Source organism: Cherax quadricarinatus, chromosome 71 (genome assembly GCF_038502225.1).
Source record: "Cherax quadricarinatus isolate ZL_2023a chromosome 71, ASM3850222v1, whole genome shotgun sequence".
In the NCBI taxonomy this organism is placed as follows: domain Eukaryota; kingdom Metazoa; phylum Arthropoda; class Malacostraca; order Decapoda; family Parastacidae; genus Cherax; species Cherax quadricarinatus.
Genome location: NC_091362.1, coordinates 75001 through 92630, shown reverse-complemented (window position 1 = coordinate 92630; position 17630 = coordinate 75001).

Below are 17630 nucleotides of genomic sequence, written 5' to 3'. Positions count from 1 at the left end.
TTTAAAAATGAAACCGTTATTTTTTCTAATGATGAGAGCATCTAGGATTCGTACGAAATATTACAAAGAGTAATATTTCGTGAATCTAATATGAATTAGATTCACGGATCCACCAATGTAAAAATCATCTCTGAATATCTTGAGATCAAAATGTCCTGGTGTGATAATTACAGTATCATACACGTAGTGAAGTCCTGTGATGTTGATAGGAATGATGTTAATAAGGTTGACTCTCTCTTAATATTCTAAGTAAATGTTGGAAAGTGCAGCACTGAGGCATGATGCTGAAGAGTGCAGCACTGAGGCGTGATGCTGAAGAGTGCAGCACTGAGGCATGATGCTGAAGAGTGCAGCACTGAGGCGTGATGCTGAAGAGTGCAGCACTGAGGTGTGATGCTGAAGAGTGCAGCACTGAGGTGTGATGCTGAAGAGTGCAGCACTGAGGTGTGATGCTGAAGAGTGCAGCACTGAGGTGTGATGCTGAAGAGTGCAGCACTGCGGTGTGATGCTGAAGAGTGCAGCACTGAGGTGTGATGCTGAAGAGTGCAGCACTGAGGTGTGATGCTGAAGAGTGCAGCACTGAGGTGTGATGCTGAAGAGTGCAGCACTGAGGTGTGATGCTGAAGAGTGCAGCACTGAGGCATGATGCTGAAGAGTGCAGCACTGAGGTGTGATGCTGAAGAGTGCAGCACTGAGGCGTGATGCTGAAGAGTGCAGCACTGAGGCGTGATGCTGAAGAGTGCAGCACTGAGGCATGATGCTGAAGAGTGCAGCACTGAGGTGTGATGCTGAAGAGTGCAGCACTGAGGCGTGATGCTGAAGAGTGCAGCACTGAGGCGTGATGCTGAAGAGTGCAGCACTCAGGTGTGATGCTGAAGAGTGCAGCACTGAGGCGTGATGCTGAAGAGTGCAGCACTGAGGTGTGATGCTAAAGAGTGCAGCACTGAGGCGTGATGCTGAAGAGTGCAGCACTGAGGTGTAATGCTGAAGAGTGCAGCACTGAGATGTGATGCTGAAGAGTGCAGCACTGAGGCGTGATGCTGAAGAGTGCACCACTGAGGTGTGATGCTGAAGAGTGCAGCACTGAGGCGTGATGCTGAAGAGTGCAGCACTAGGGCGTGATGCTGAAGAGTGCAGCACTGAGGCGTGATGCTGAAGAGTGCAGCATTGAGGCGTGATGCTGAAGAGTGCACCACTGAGGCGTGATGCTGAAGAGTGCAGCACTGAGGCGTGATACTGAAGAGTGTAGCACTGAGGTGTGATGCTGAAGAGTGCAGCACTGAGGCGTGATGCTGAAGAGTGCAGCACTGAGGCGTGATGCTGAAGAGTGTAGCACTGAGGTTTGATGCTGAAGAGTGCAGCACTGAGGCGCGATGCTGAAGAGTGTAGCACTGAGGTGTGATGCTGAAGAGTGCAGCACTGAGGTGTGATGCTGAAGAGTGCAGCATTGAGGCGTGATGCTGAAGAGTGCAGCACTGAGGCGTGATGCTGAAGAGTGCAGCACTGAGGCGTGATGCTGAAGAGTGTAGCATTGAGGTGTGATGCTGAAGAGTGCAGCACTGCGGTGTGATGCAGAAGAGTGCAGCACTGCGGTGTGATGCAGAAGAGTGCAGCACTGCGGTGTGATGCTGAAGAGTGCAGCACTGAGGTGTGATGCTGAAGAGTGCAGCACTGCGGTGTGATGCTGAAGAGTGTAGCACTGAGGCGTGATGCTGAAGAGTGCAGCACTGCGGTGTGATGCTGAAGAGTGCAGCACTGAGGTGCGATGCTGAAGAGTGCAGCACTGAGGTGTGATGCTGACGAGTGCAGCACTGCGGTGTGATGCTGAAGAGTGTAGCACTGAGGCGTGATGCTGAAGAGTGCAGCACTGCGGTGTGATGCTGAAGAGTGCAGCACTGAGGTGCGATGCTGAAGAGTGCAGCACTGAGGTGTGATGCTGAAGAGTGCAGCACTGAGGTGTGATGCTGAAGAGTGTAGCACTGAGGCGTGATGCTGAAGAGTGCAGCACTGCGGTGTGATGCTGAAGAGTGCAGCACTGAGGTGCGATGCTGAAGAGTGCAGCACTGAGGTGTGATGCTGAAGAGTGCAGCACTGAGGCGTGATGCTGAAGAGTGCAGCACTGAGGCGTTATGCTGAAGAGTGCAGCACTGAGGCGTTATGCTGAAGAGTGCAGCACTGCGGTGTGATGCTGAAGAGTGCAGCACTGAGGCGTGATGCTGAAGAGTGCAGCACTGAGGCGTGATGCTGAAGAGTGCAGCACTGCGGTGTGATGCTGAAGAGTGCAGCACTGAGGCGTTATGCTGAAGAGTGCAGCACTGCGGTGTGATGCTGAAGAGTGCAGCACTGAGGCGTTATGCTGAAGAGTGTAGCATTGAGGTGTGATGCTGAAGAGTGCAGCAGCACTGACAGATAATAATAATAATAATAATAATAATAATAATAATAATAATAATAATAATAATAATAATAATAATAATAATAAATAATAATAATAATTTTTGTCAATTTTTGTCCAGGATGTGACCCACACCAGTCGACTAACACCCAGGTACCCATTTTATACTAATGGGTGAGCAAAGACAGCAGGTGTCTTATGGAAACACGTCCTAACGTTTTCCAGCCGTACTGGGGGTTCGAACTCCGGACCTCAGTGTGTGAGCTGAGTGGCTAGTGATTGAGCTACATGACACCTCTAAAGAGATTACAACACTGAGGGATAACCGTACTGACATGTCTTGTTGTTGTGAGTAGAATACGAACTCAAGGTAATGATGTTCTTATGCACATCTCTACCAGCCTACCATTCTAGGACGGGCTAATCATTTAGGAAAACAACAGTTTTCTTAACATAAACTAGAATCCTACCAAAAGAATGATTTAACTCATAATTATTCCCATTACAGCACGAGATTTATGAGAAGGATCTTTACTGTATTCTTTTCTTTAGAATATGCAGTGCTTAGTCCCTGAATGATGAACTCACAAATCTAATACCATTTCAGCGTTAAAAATTTTTATCTGTATCTTCAACACTTTCCGGAGGTTGAAAACACAACACGTTTGATCCTACCTACAAGAGTACACAGCTTTTACTCTAGTTCCTCTCTTGAAGAATACGAAATTGAAATATTCCAACACCACTAATTAATAATCTTGAGGCTAATGATGAGCTTGGGGAAAGCGATCACAAATCACTTAGTTTCAACATACCAAGAAATTACCCAGATAACTGCAATCAAGTCTCTGTCACAGACTTCTGCTTGGTTGACTTCATGGGACTGAGAAATTACATGGGTGGGCTAAACTGGGATGACCTGAATATGGGTCAGGTAGGTGATGTTTATTAGAGCATAGTTCAAGCTACCCAGACAACTTTTATCCGAGTGGGAAAATTAGATATAACAAAAATGATCCCAAATGGATTAAATGTGATTAAAGCATCACATTGGTCAGATGAGAGTCATATATAGACGTATCAAAAGAGGTTAAAGTCGCAAGGGATTCGAAGACTAACCCAAAAGGATTCTTTCAGGTATACAGAAGTAAGATTAGGGACAAAATAAGTCCATTTAAGAGTAACTCAGGTCAGATCACTGACAGTGAGAAGGAAATGTGTGAATTTTTCAACACTTCCTTCCCCTCAATTTTTACTAAGGAAGATACTAGCGAAATTTCAGAAATATTAGATTATGTAGAACAGGACGATAATAAACTATTCACGATTAGGGTAACTAGTGACATGGCCCTCAGACAAATATATAAATTAAAACCTAACAGCTCCCCAGACCCTGATAAACTGTTTGCAAGGGTTTTAAAGGAATGTAAGAAGGAACTTATCATACCTTCGCATAATCTTTTCAAAATCACTGCAAACTGGCATAGTGCCAGAAGGAGGTGACATATCCTTGCATCGAACTATAGATTAATAAGCCCTACCTCCATACTGGAAAAATTTATGGAATCAATAACTGCCGGGGCAATTCGTAGCCATCTTGAAACGCATTAACTGATTATTGAATCTTAGCACGGTTTTACAAAGAGGCGTTCCTGTCTTACGAATTTACTAACTTTTTTCAATAAGATATTTGAGGAGGTAGATCATTAGAGTATGATATTGTGTATATAGACTTCAGTAAGGCTTTCGATAGAGTTCCACATCAGAGGCTAATGAGGAAACTTAAGGCACACGGAACAGGAGAAATTTTTTCCTAGGTAGACACATGGTTGACAAATAGGCAGCAGAGAGTTTACATAAATGGGGAGAAATCAGAATATGGACACGTCACAAGCAGTATTCCACAAGGATCATTGTTGGGCCCCTTGTTGTTCACAGTTTACATAAACGACATAGATGAAGGAATAAATAGTGACATAAGAATATTTACTGATGACACCAAAATAGGCTGACCAGTGGTCAGGGAAGTGGCAGATGCAGTTTAATATAGACAAATGCAAAGTTCTAAATGTTGGACAGGAAAATAACCATGCCACATATAAACTAAATAATGTAGATCTTAATATTACTGATTGCGAAAAGGATTTAGGAGTTCTGGTTAGCAGTAATCTGAAACCAAGACAACAGTGCATAAGTGTTCGCAATAAAGCTAACAGAATTCTTGGCTTCATATCAAGAAGTATAAATAATAGAAGTCCTCGGATTGTCCTTCAACTCTATATATCTTTGGTTAGCCCTCGTTTAGATTATGCTGCATAGTTTGGCCACTGTATTACAAAATTTATATAAATGCACTGGGAACCGTATAAAGGAGGATGACAAAGTTCATCTCATGTATCAGAAATCTTCCCTATGAGGATAGACTGAGTTCCCTAAATCTGCTCTCTCTAGAAAGGCGTAGAATTAGGGATGATATGATTGAGGTGTTTAAAAGGAAAACAGGAATGTTAGGTAAGACACATATGTAACAGTTAGGTATCTTTATATCGAAACGTTTCGCCTACACAGTAGGCTTCTTCAGTCGAATACAGAAAAGTTGATAGAAGCAGAAGATTCTTGACTGAAGAAGCCTACTGTGTAAGCGAAACGTTTCGATATAAAGATCCCTAACTGTTGCATATGTGTCTTACCTAACAACCTGTCGGCATTTTATACCATTTTAATGTTCACTCTGTCAGACACTGCAACACAAGGGTATCTTGGTACAGACCTGAAATCAATTTTGTCAACTTCTACTAGTGAGAATGGCTGGATTTGAGAGAGACCTGACCTTCCAACGACTACATTCTTACCTCTACTAGTGGCCTACATCTCACCTCCTGGCGTTATATAAGGCTCCATCCTGTCACTTCAACTCTCCAGACTGAGGGACTGACCACCTCAAAACTTCAAGGGTGATGGACTGATTACATCGCCTTCAAGAATCTTTTGCTTCCATCAACTTTTCTGTACTCGACTGAAGAAGCCTACTGTGTAGGCGAAACGTTTCAATATAAAGATACCTAACTGTTGCATATGTGTCTAATTTAACAACCTGTCGGTATTTTATACCATTTTATGAAAACAGGAATAAATAAAGGGGATGTAAACACTGTGCTATAAATTTCTAGAACAGACAGGGCTCGCAGCAATGGCTTTAAGTTGGAAAAATTCAGATTCAGGAAGGATATTGGAAAGCACTAAGTTGGTAACAAAGTTGTAGATGAGTGGAACAAACTCCCGAGTACGTCATAGAAGCTATGACGTTGTGTAGTTTTAAAAATAAGTTAGATAAATACAAAAGTGGGTGTGGGTGGGTGTAGTAGGACCTGACTAGCTTGTGCTACTAGGTCAGATGCCGTGCTCCTTCCTTAAGTGAATGTGATCTGACCTGACTAGGTTTGGGCCGTAATCCGGTTGGAGAACTGGACCTTCCTCGCATGGGCCAATAGGCCTGCTGGAGTGTTCTTTATATATATATATATATATATATATATATATATATATATATATATATATATATATATATATATATATATATACATTATATATATATATATATATATATATATATATATATATATATATATATGTAAATATAAATTTATATATATGTAAATATATAAATTTATATATATGTAAATATATAAATATATGTATATGTAAATTATATATATATATATATATATATATATATATATATATATATATATATATATATATATATATATATATATATATATATATATATATATATATATATATATATATATATATATATGCAAAACAACCACTGTGAAAGAATAGAGAAATTACAAGAGCATTCGTGACTACTCACATTATCAAGGAACAATGTTCCTTGATAATGTGAGTAGTCACGAAAGCGCTTGGAATTTCTCTATTCTTTCACAGTGGTTGTTTTGCATATTCTGAAATCACCTGTTTACTGTGATCTTATTGCATTCTGTATCAGTGAAAGTGCAGTGTGCATGTTGGGATTTGGGGAGTAGCGGTGGTGAGGGGATCCTGGCAGTGGAGGTGTGGAGGTTTTATTTACATCTGTGACCGGCCGGGGTGGTGGGTTGGGGGAGGAAGTGGCCGCCCACGACACGGTCATTGGATGGTGAACAGAAGAACACCTCGGTTAATAGTGTGAACATGGTGATTAGTGTTTTTTCTAAATGAATTTTTTTCTAAATGGAACAATCAGTGTATAACAATTAGCAAAAGTTAGTCAGTGACGTGCATCTTGAGCGAACACACAGGGCCACTCACCCCCCCCCCCCCCATCAATGATCCCTTCCCCTCATCCCAGCCTAGGACCGCTGACTTCCTGACCAAGGGTGTTGCCGTTTAGTGCCCCACCAATTACAAGTTCTGCCGCTCGCTACTCCCCCAACCTCATCCCCCATGCATCCATGCTGTCCTTCACCCGTCACCCCACAGCTGGCGCCCTCCCACCCCCACGATATCAGCAATGTCACAAGTAGTCGCGGGTTCCCAGGAATCTTCACGACAGAGCCAAAGCTGTCGTTCACGAGGCATCTGCCGGGTGTGCTACAGGGATTGTGCACTCAGTCCCACAACTGGCAACATCCGTGCACACAATGGATGTCTAGGCTCCAGGAGAGCTCCAAATGAGAACAACCAACAGCCTCCCTTAGCAGACAGGGCTGACAGCTATCGTGACTTCACCTCCACAGAGGACCTCAAATCTGCAATCAAATTAACATCCACCAGGACTCTGACACACATCCCCAAAGCAGCTCGCCCTCAAGCTGCTAGCAAATTCACTGACCTTCTGAAGAAAGTCAACGATGCTCCTTCAAGCAACAGATCCTGGCACAACTTGCTGCTTTTTGGCAATGTCGGTTTGGCTGTCTCACCAAGGAGGCACATGTCACTAGCGACACATGTTATTAGGGCAATAAATGCATTCCCAAGGGATGACAACCTCATCCTTCTCCCCCCTAGGGCGACAAACACCCGCCGGGCAAATACCAACAATAGGACACCGGACGCCTCAAAAATCAGAGCCCAAATTAGCAAAAAAATAGAAGAGTAATACTATTGGAGCTCTGAGGCTTATAACCAGTGAGGATACCATTGCTCCCAAGGACGTCAGCACAGCACAAGCTCTGAAGGACGAACATCCACCCAGGGCTCCCAGTACCAACATTGACCTCCCTGACATTGCAGCAGGCGAAGAACATCTAATCTCACAGGATGCTGATGTGTATAAAGCTGGTATGTCATTTCCACAGGGGTCAGCAGGAGGTTTCACCGGTTTAAGGCCTCAGCACTTAAAACAAATACTCAATCCAGCACTTGGTGAGGTTTCAGAGAAGCTGCTGTCTGAACTCACCAAATTTTCCAACCTGTGCCTGGCTGGCAGTCAAGCTAGGATGGCCCAATCGCTGAAAAGGTGCTTGCCAACATGCTCAGGGCTGCAACATCAGATAGGGAGATTGCCCGTCTCCAGGCTGTGAGTGCACCTCACTCCCGGGACTTCCTCCAAACAGTTCCCATATCGGCTACCCCAATTCACAAAGAATATACATGTATTTGCAGCGAAGTGCAAGCAGACCAATACGGTCTACATGGTCTTAACTGTTCCAAAACCAAGGGCTGGCATGCAAGACACAATGAGGTCAATGACATCATTAAGAGAACCCTTGCTACAGCTGGATGCCCAGCCGAGAGGGAGCCCCGATCACTAGCAGCTGACAATACCCACAACCCAGCAAACCGCCCCGACGGGATCACCATCTATCCTTGGAAGAATGGCAAGCTCTTAGCATGGGACTATACCTGTGTGTTCATAACTGGCTGACACCTATATCCATCACATCGTGGGGCGACAGGGAGGAGCTGCTGACCATAGGAAGGAGTACAAGATCAGCAAGTACAGGGACATAAGCCAACAGTATCAATTTGTCCCAGTGGGATCAGAGACCATGGGAAATAATACTACACGTTTCCTTAAAGAATTGGGTTCCAGACTCATCGACACCACCAGGGACCCAAGGGCAGCCACTTTCATGTTCCAGCGCCTCAGCATAGCCATCCAGAGGGGAAATGTTTGCTGCATACTTGGCTCGAGTCCAGCCTCGGAGGAGCTGGAGGAAATTCATGATCTTTAATACATTGCGCCATTGTATTCATGTTTATGTTTTTCTGTAAATGTATTCTGTTTATTAATAAACTTTCACATAGAATATCAAATATAGTTGGTGGAAGAAGAAGAAAATATTCAAACAGTTCTGGGAGAACCTTGTGTTTTCGCTGAGGTACGTTAATTGTCTTCTCTGAGGATGATGGTCCCCATTCCAGCCATACAGGTGGTACTTCCCTATATATATATATATATATATATATATATATATATATATATATATATATATATATATATATATATATATATATATATATATATATATATATATATATATACATATACATATATACAGGTGTAAATGATAATGGGAGCCCTTTGATTGAACTTTGTATAGAAAGGGGTTTAGTTATAGGTAATACATATTTTAAGAAAAAGAGGATAAATAAGTATACAAGATATGATGTAGGGCGAAATGACAGTAGTTTGTTGGATTATGTATTGGTAGATAAAAGACTGTTGAGTAGACTTCAGGATGTACATGTTTATAGAGGGGCCACATATATATCAGATCACTTTCTAGTTGTAGCTACACTGAGAGTAAAAGGTAGATGGGATACAAGGAGAATAGAAGCATCAGGGAAGAGAGAGGTGAAGGTTTATAAACTAAAAGAGGAGGCAGTTAGGGTAAGTTATAAACAGCTATTGGAGGATAGATGGGCTAATGAGAGCATAGGCAATGGGGTCGAAGAGGTATGGGGTAGGTTTAAAAATGTAGTGTTAGAGTGTGGTTACAGGAAAGTGGGTGCAGGAGGGAAGAGGAGCGATTGGTGGAATGATCATGTAAAGAGAGTAGTAAGGGAGAAAAAGTTAGCATATGAGAAGTTTTTACAAAGTAGAAGTGATGCAAGGAGGGAAGAGTATATGGAGAAAAAGAGAGAGCGGTTAAGAGAGTGGTGAAGCAATGTAAAAAGAGAGCAAATGAGAGATTGGGTGAGATGTTATCAACAAATTTTGTTGAAAATAAGAAAAAGTTTTGGAGTGAGATTAACAAGTTAAGAAAGCCTAGAGAACAAATGGATTTGTCAGTTAAAAATAGGAGAGGAGAGTTATTAAATGGAGAGTTGGAGGTATTGGGAAGATGGAGGGAATATTTTGAGGAATTGTTAAATGTTGATGAAGATAGGGAAGCTGTGATTTCGTGTATAGGGCAAGGAGGAATAACATCTTGTAGGAGTGAGGAAGAGCCAGTTGTGAGTGTGGGGGAAGTTCGTGAGGCAGTAGGTAAAATGAAAGGGGGTAAGGCAGCTGGGATTGATGGGATAAAGATAGAAATGTTAAAAGCAGGTGGGGATATAGTTTTGGAGTAGTTGGTGCAATTATTTAATAAATGTATGGAAGAGGGTAAGGTACCTAGGGATTGGCAGAGAGCATGCATAGTTCCTTTGTATAAAGGCAAAGGGGATAAAAGAGAGTGCAAAAATTATAGGGGGATAAGTCTGTTGAGTATACCTGGTAAAGTGTATGGTAGAGTTATAATTGAAAGAATTAAGAGTAAGACGGAAAATAGGATAGCAGATGAACAAGGAGGCTTTAGGAAAGGTAGGGGGTGTGTGGACCAGGTGTTTACAGTGAAACATATAAGTGAACAGTATTTAGATAAGGCTAAAGAGGTCTTTGTGGCATTTATGGATTTGGAAAAGGCGAATGACAGGGTGGATAGGGGGGCAATGTGGCAGATGTTGCAAGTGTATGGTGTAGGAGGTAGGTTACTGAAAGCAGTGAAGAGTTTTTACGAGGATAGTGAGGCTCAAGTTAGAGTATGTAGGAAAGAGGGAAATTTTTTCCCAGTAAAAGTAGGCCTTAGACAAGGATGTGTGATGTCACCGTGGTTGTTTAATATATTTATAGATGGGGTTGTAAGAGAAGTAAATGCGAGGGTCTTGGCAAGAGGCGTGGAGTTAAAAGATAAAGAATCACACACAAAGTGGGAGTTGTCACAGCTGCTCTTTGCTGATGACACTGTGCTCTTGGGAGATTCTGAAGAGAAGTTGCAGAGATTGGTGGATGAATTTGGTAGGGTGTGCAAAAGAAGAAAATTAAAGGTGAATACAGGAAAGAGTAAGGTTATGAGGATAACAAAAAGATTAGGTGATGAAAGATTGAATATCAGATTGGAGGGAGAGAGTATGGAGGAGGTGAACGTATTCAGATATTTGGGAGTGGACGTGTCAGCAGATGGGTCTATGAAAGATGAGGTGAATCATAGAATTGATGAGGGAAAAAGAGTGAGTGGTGCACTTAGGAGTCTGTGGAGACAAAGAGAGGAATGTATGAGAGTATAGTTTTACCAACACTCTTATATGGGTGTGAAGCATGGGTGATGAATGTTGCAGCGAGGAGAAGGCTGGAGGAAGTGGAGATGTCATGTCTGAGGGCAATGTGTGGTGTGAATATAATGCAGAGAATTCGTAGTTTGGAAGTTAGGAGGAGGTGCGGGATTACCAAAACTGTTGTCCAGAGGGCTGAGGAAGGGTTGTTGAGGTGGTTCGGACATGTAGAGAGAATGGAGCGAAACAGAATGACTTCAAGAGTGTATCAGTCTGTAGTGGAAGGAAGGCGGGGTAGGGGTCGGCCTAGGAAAGGTTGGAGGGAGGGGGTAAAGGAGGTTTTGTGTGCGAGGGGCTTGGACTTCCAGCAGGCATGTGTGAGCGTGTTTGATAGGAGTGAATGGAGACAAATGGTTTTTAATACTTGACGTGCTGTTGGAGTGTGAGCAAAGTAACATTTATGAAGGGATTCAGGGAAACCGGCAGGCCGGACTTGAGTCCTGGAGATGGGAAGTACAGTGCCTGCACTCTGAAGGAGGGGTGTTAATGTTGCAGTTTAAAAACTGTAGTGTAAAGCACCCTTCTGGCAAGACAGTGATGGAGTGAATGATGGTGAAAGTTTTTCTTTTTCGGGCCACCCTGCCTTGGTGGGAATCGGCCAGTGTGATAATAAAATAAAAAAATATATACATATATATATACATATATAATATATACACACATTATATATATATATATATATATATATATATATATATATATATATATATATATATATATATATATATATATATATATATATATATATATATATATATATATATGTAGGTAAATTAAACTTATGACTGGAATCACAGAATTTCAATAAGGTTACTGGGGTTTTCTTAATAATCTGTCTTCACTTATCAAGAAGTTCTATGACTTCGATTGTTAAGATTATATATAAGAACATAAGAAGAACATAAGAACGAAGGAACACTGCAGAAGGCCTACTGGCCCATGTGAGGCAGGTCCAAGTCTCCTTCCGGCTTAAGCCAATGCACCCAACCTAGTCAGGTCAGGTCACATTGACTTAAGGGAGGAACACGGCAACCGACCTGGTAGCTCAAGCTATCAGGTCCAACTCACACCCACCCACATCCACTCATGTTTTTATCCAACCTATTTTTAAAGCTACACAACGTTCTGGCCTCTATAACTGTACTCGGGAGTTTGTTCCACTCATCCACAACTCTATTACCAAACCAGTACTTTCCTATATCCTTCCTGAATCTGAATTTTTCCAAATTAAAACCATTGCTGCGAGTCCTGTCTAGGCTAGATATTTTCAGCACACTATTTACATCCCCTTTATTTATTCCTGTCTTCCATTTATACACCTCAATCATATCACCCCTAATTCTACGTCTTTCTAGAGAGTGCAGATTCAGGTCCCTTAGTCTATCCTCATAGGGAAGGTTTCTGATACATGGGATCAACTTTGTCATCCTCCTTTGTACATTTTCCAGAGAATTTATATCCATTCTGTAATACGGTGACCAAAACTGTGCAGCATAATCTAAATGAGGCCTAACCAAGGATGTATAGAGTTGAAGAACAACCTGAGGACTCCTATTATTTATGCTTCTTGATATGAAGCCAAGGATTCTATTAGCTTTATTGCGAACACTTATGCACTGTTGTCTTGGTTTCAGATTACTGCTAACCAGAACTCCTAAATCTTTTTCGCAATCCGTAATATTAAGATCTACATTATTTAGTTTATATGTGGCATGGTTATTGTCCTGTCCAACATTTAGAACTTTGCATTTGTCTATATTAAACTGCATCTGTCACTTCTCCGACCACTGCATCAGTCTATTCAAATCTTCCTGGAGTGCTCGAATGTCCTCGTCAGAATGAATTCGACGGCCTATTTTGGTGTCATCGGCAAACTTGCCGATGTCGCTCTTTATGCCCTCATCTATGTCGTTTATGTAGATTGTGAACAGCAGGGGGCCCAACACTGACCCCTGTGGAACACCGCTCGTGACGCTTCCCCACTCTGATTTCTCCCCATTTATGCAAACTCTCTGCTGCCTATTTGTCAACCATGCCTCTATCCAGGAAAAACTTTCTCCTCCTATTCCATGGGCCTTAATTTTCCTCAATAGTCTCTGATGTGGGACCCTGTCAAAAGCCTTACTGAAGTCCATATACACAATATCATATTCATTACCATGATCTACCTCCTCAAATACCTTAGTGAAAAAAGTTAATAAATTCGTAAGGCAGGAACGCCCCTTTGTAAAACCATGCTGAGATTCGTTGATTAATTTATGCTTTTCAAGGTGGCTACGAACTGCCTCGGCAATTATTGATTCCATAAATTTTCCCACTATGGAGGTTAGGCTTATTGGTCTATAGTTCGAAGCTAAGGACCTGTCACCTGTTTTGAAAATAGGTATCACATTTGCCATTTTCCACTTATCTGGCACCATGCCAGTTTGTAGTGATATGTTGAAAAGATTAGCCAAAGGTGTGCTAAGCATACAGTTCATCAGGGCCTGGGGATTTGTTAGGTTTTAATTTATCAATTTGCCTAAGGACCATGTCACTTGTGACCCTAATCGTGCACAGTTTATTATCGTCCTGTTCTACATAATTTATCATTACTGGAATATCGCTGGTATCCTCCTGTGTAAAAACTGAGAGGAAGTATGTGTTAAAAATTCTACACATTTCCTTATCACTGTCAGTGAGCTGACCCGAGGAACTTTTGAGTGGGCTTATCTTGTCCCTGATCTTACTTCTGTATACCTGAAAGAATCCTTTTGGGTTAGTCTTCGATTCTCTTGCAACTTTAACCTCATAATCTCTTTTTGCTTTTCTAATTTCCTTTTTTATTTCTCTCTTTAACTGAATATATCGATTTCTTAATTGCCCCTCTCCTCTTTTGATTTGCCTATATATGCCTCTCTTTTGACCAATCAGATATTTTAATCTATTGTTCATCCATTTAGGATCATTTTTGTTTGATCTGATTTCCCTATTTGGAACATAATTTGACTGAGCAGCTAGAACTATGCCCTGGAAAGCATCATATCGGCAACCATCACCACCTACCTGACCCTTAGTCAGGTCATTCCAGTTCAGCCCACCTAATTAATTTTTCATTCCTATGAAATCAGCCAAGCGAAAGTCAGGGACGGAGACTTGATTGCCATTATTAGGGGAATTCCATGATATATTAAAACTGAGTGATTTGTGATCACTTTCCCCAAGCTCATCATTAACCTCAAGATTATTAATTAGTGTTTCCCTACTGGCAAGAACCAAGTCAAGGAGGTTATTTCCCCTAGTTGGCTCTGTCACAAACTGTTTTAAAAAACAATCCTGGATCGTATCAAGAAAGTCACCTGACTCTAAATTTCCTGTCAAATTGCTCCAGTCTATCTGTCTATAGTTGGTTGAAATCTCCCATTAGCACAACATTTTCGTATGTAGATGCCTTACGAATTTCGTCCCATAGAAGTTTACTGCACTCCCTATCAAGATTTGGGGCCCTGTAAATCACACCCAAAATTAGTTTTTCTCGGCCCTCGAGAAGCTGTAACCAAACAGATTTAGTGGCTGACGCTTCTAATTTAATATCTTGTCTAACACAACAATTTAAATTGTCTCTGACATACATCGCTACTCCACCACCTTTCCTGTTGACCCTGTCAGTGTGGAATAATTTATAGCCTTGTATGTGACATTCAGAGGGCATCTCTCTATCTTTCAGATTGAGCCAGGTCTCTGTTATAGCAATAATATCTATGTTTCCTGCACTTGCAATTAATCTTAGCTCATCTATCTTATTTCTTAAACTCCTGCTATTAGTATAGTAAACCTTAAGGGAGCTAGTCCCTTGCTGCCCTCTGCTGTCCCCCTTTGTTTGCTGACCTGATCTATTGTCTTTATTTATAACTTCATGCTGAATGCCTTTTATACATTTACTGTTTCCAACCCTAGTGTTGCAACCTGCTTGTTTCCCACACACACCCATACCTCTATCTTCCATCAGTTTAAAATCATAGGCATTTCACCAATGGCCTTCTCAATCGAGTCTGCAAGTGCTACCACCCCTGCCCCAGAGAGATGTACCCCATCCCTTGCATACATATCATGTTTGCCATAAAAGTTGTTCCAATTGTCAATGAATGGGATTGCAAGTTCCTTGCAGTATCTGTCTAGCCAGCAATTTACACCAATTGCCCTAGACAACCATTCATTTCCTACTCCTCTTCTAGGCAAGATGCTACATATGATTGGGATCCCTCCCTTAGACTTAATGAAATCTATAGTTGACCTGTACTTACCTAGCAGCTCTTCTCTCCTACCCTTCCCAATATCATTTCCACCAGCACTGAGACAGATAATGGGCTTGTTCTCATTACCTGACATGATATTATCCAGCCTGTTGACAATGTCCCCAACACCAGCTCCAGGGAAGCACACTCTATCTCTCATCTTCTTATTCCTATTACAAAAAGCACGGTCAATATATCTTACCTGAGAGTCACCAACCACAAGGATGTGATTACCTCCATTAGCAGGGGCAGTAGTACCCTTACCTTCACTGGCCACTGAAGTACATTCATCCTGAAGAACAGAGAAGCGATTTCCTACCTTCAGATCTTCACTCTTAACTTTCCTTACTCTGATGCGCCTCCCATTACTGTGAACCACTCGCCACTTGTAGCAGGTGCTGGGCTGCACCTCACTGCTGGTAGCCGTTGCTACCTCCCCAACTACAGCCTCCTCACAGCGAGAGACAGACTGCACCTCACTGCTAGAAGCCTCATTTCCCACAACTCCAGCCACCTCACACTCTCTCCCGGACCCATTGAGGTGGACCTTCAGCCTCCTAATCTCCTCCTGGAGAAGCAAGACCTCCTCCTTCAACTCTCCAACCTCAATTTTTAAAACACTGCAGAAGCAAGCCATGCTTTGTAACCGTCCACGCTAATCCCCAAAGCAGCTCAGGGTCTGTGACCTCACGTGACGACTGACCACTGAACACTGACGACTGACCACTGACTACCCAGGAACTACCGATTTTTATATATATTTTTCTGATTTACTAGTAGTATATCCAGTTAGATATTTCAAGTCTCATACAGCTGTTCATGAATTGAATTTAGTCTTTCAACAGCTCACCTGTTGTTTTATTATACATCTTACACATGAGTTTCACAACATTTATCCAAAACAATTATTTTCTAAACGTTAGACTGCCATAACATTGTACTTGCCAGGTAATAATGTTTTCATGATAATTTATTGACATTGCGATTTTTTTATAACCCCTATGTTAATATACCAGGTGATACACCTGCTGTATTAACAGCAGCATACCTCTGTAACACTGCAACACATGGAACACTCACTAGCTAGCTTAATATAAAATAATTGGGGGCTGAATCGTCGGTTACGTAGGTATAACTTCTGTATGATGCTACACACTGATCCTAATTAATCCAGTTGTTAAAATCATCACTAAATTTTATGTTTACACTGCATATCACTGCATTTTATGTTTACACTTCATATAACTGCATTTTATGTTTACACTTCATATAACTGCATTTTATGTTTACACTTCATATCAGAATATCGCTCGAGAAACATTAAATACAGTAATGTGTGACGCATTATATCTGCTTGTTTTGTATTGTGTGACACTTCATCTCATAACTTAATGATTCTAATTGTGCCAGTGTACAATACTTATTTGAAAATTATATTCATTTTATTCCCAGACTGTTCCATGATTACTACTCTGCTGAAAGATTTCTGGACTGCTCCATGATTACCAAGTAGCAGCAATATTCCCAGTCTTCTACATGATTCCTAGAATGCTGCAATATTTCCAGAGTGCTGCAAGATTCCGATACTGTGATAAGATTCCTAGAACGTTTTCTGGTACCCAGATTACTATAGGATTCCCAGACTTCTAAAAAAAGATTCAAGCCTGCTGCAAGGTTGCCAGACTGTTGCAGGTTTCCCTAACTGTTACATGCTTCCCAGACAGCTGCAAGATGTGCAGTCTCCTTCATGAATCCCAGACTGTGTCAATATTCTCAGATTTCTGTAGGTTTTCTACAAGCGCTGCAGGTTTCCCAGATTACCACACAATTCCCCACACTGCTGCAAGATATTAACACTTTTGTAAGATTTTCACACTACTTCTTAAGTACGAAACTGCTGCTGGATTCCCACACAGCTTCAAGGTTGGCAGGTTTCTGCAAGGTTTCCAGATAGCATCAAGGTTGCCAGACCACTACAGAATTCCCTCACTTCAGAAAGAATACCGGATTTCTGAATGATGCTCGGAATGTGCAATATTTTCTTACTGCTACTACATTTCTAGAATGTTAAGGGATATTTTGACAGATGCAAGTTTACTAGACGACTGCAGGATTTTCACTCTCTTGCCAGAATATCAAACCGAATGATATTTTGACTGCTACAAGATTTCCTTACTGCTATTGATTTTAATGCGACTGCAGCATCGTCAAAGCGAATAAATATCTGGTATAAATGTATTGTTCTGTACTTGCAACCCAGCAATAAATTTAATCAGAAAAAATGACCCTTAGTCATTCAGTTTTTGTTTATCCAGTTTTAAATATTAACACTCGGCATTAACTAGCTGATCTTTCTAAATGTACTTACTACGATTGAATAAATGATTGCTGCTTCATGTACATTAGCTATAAATTAG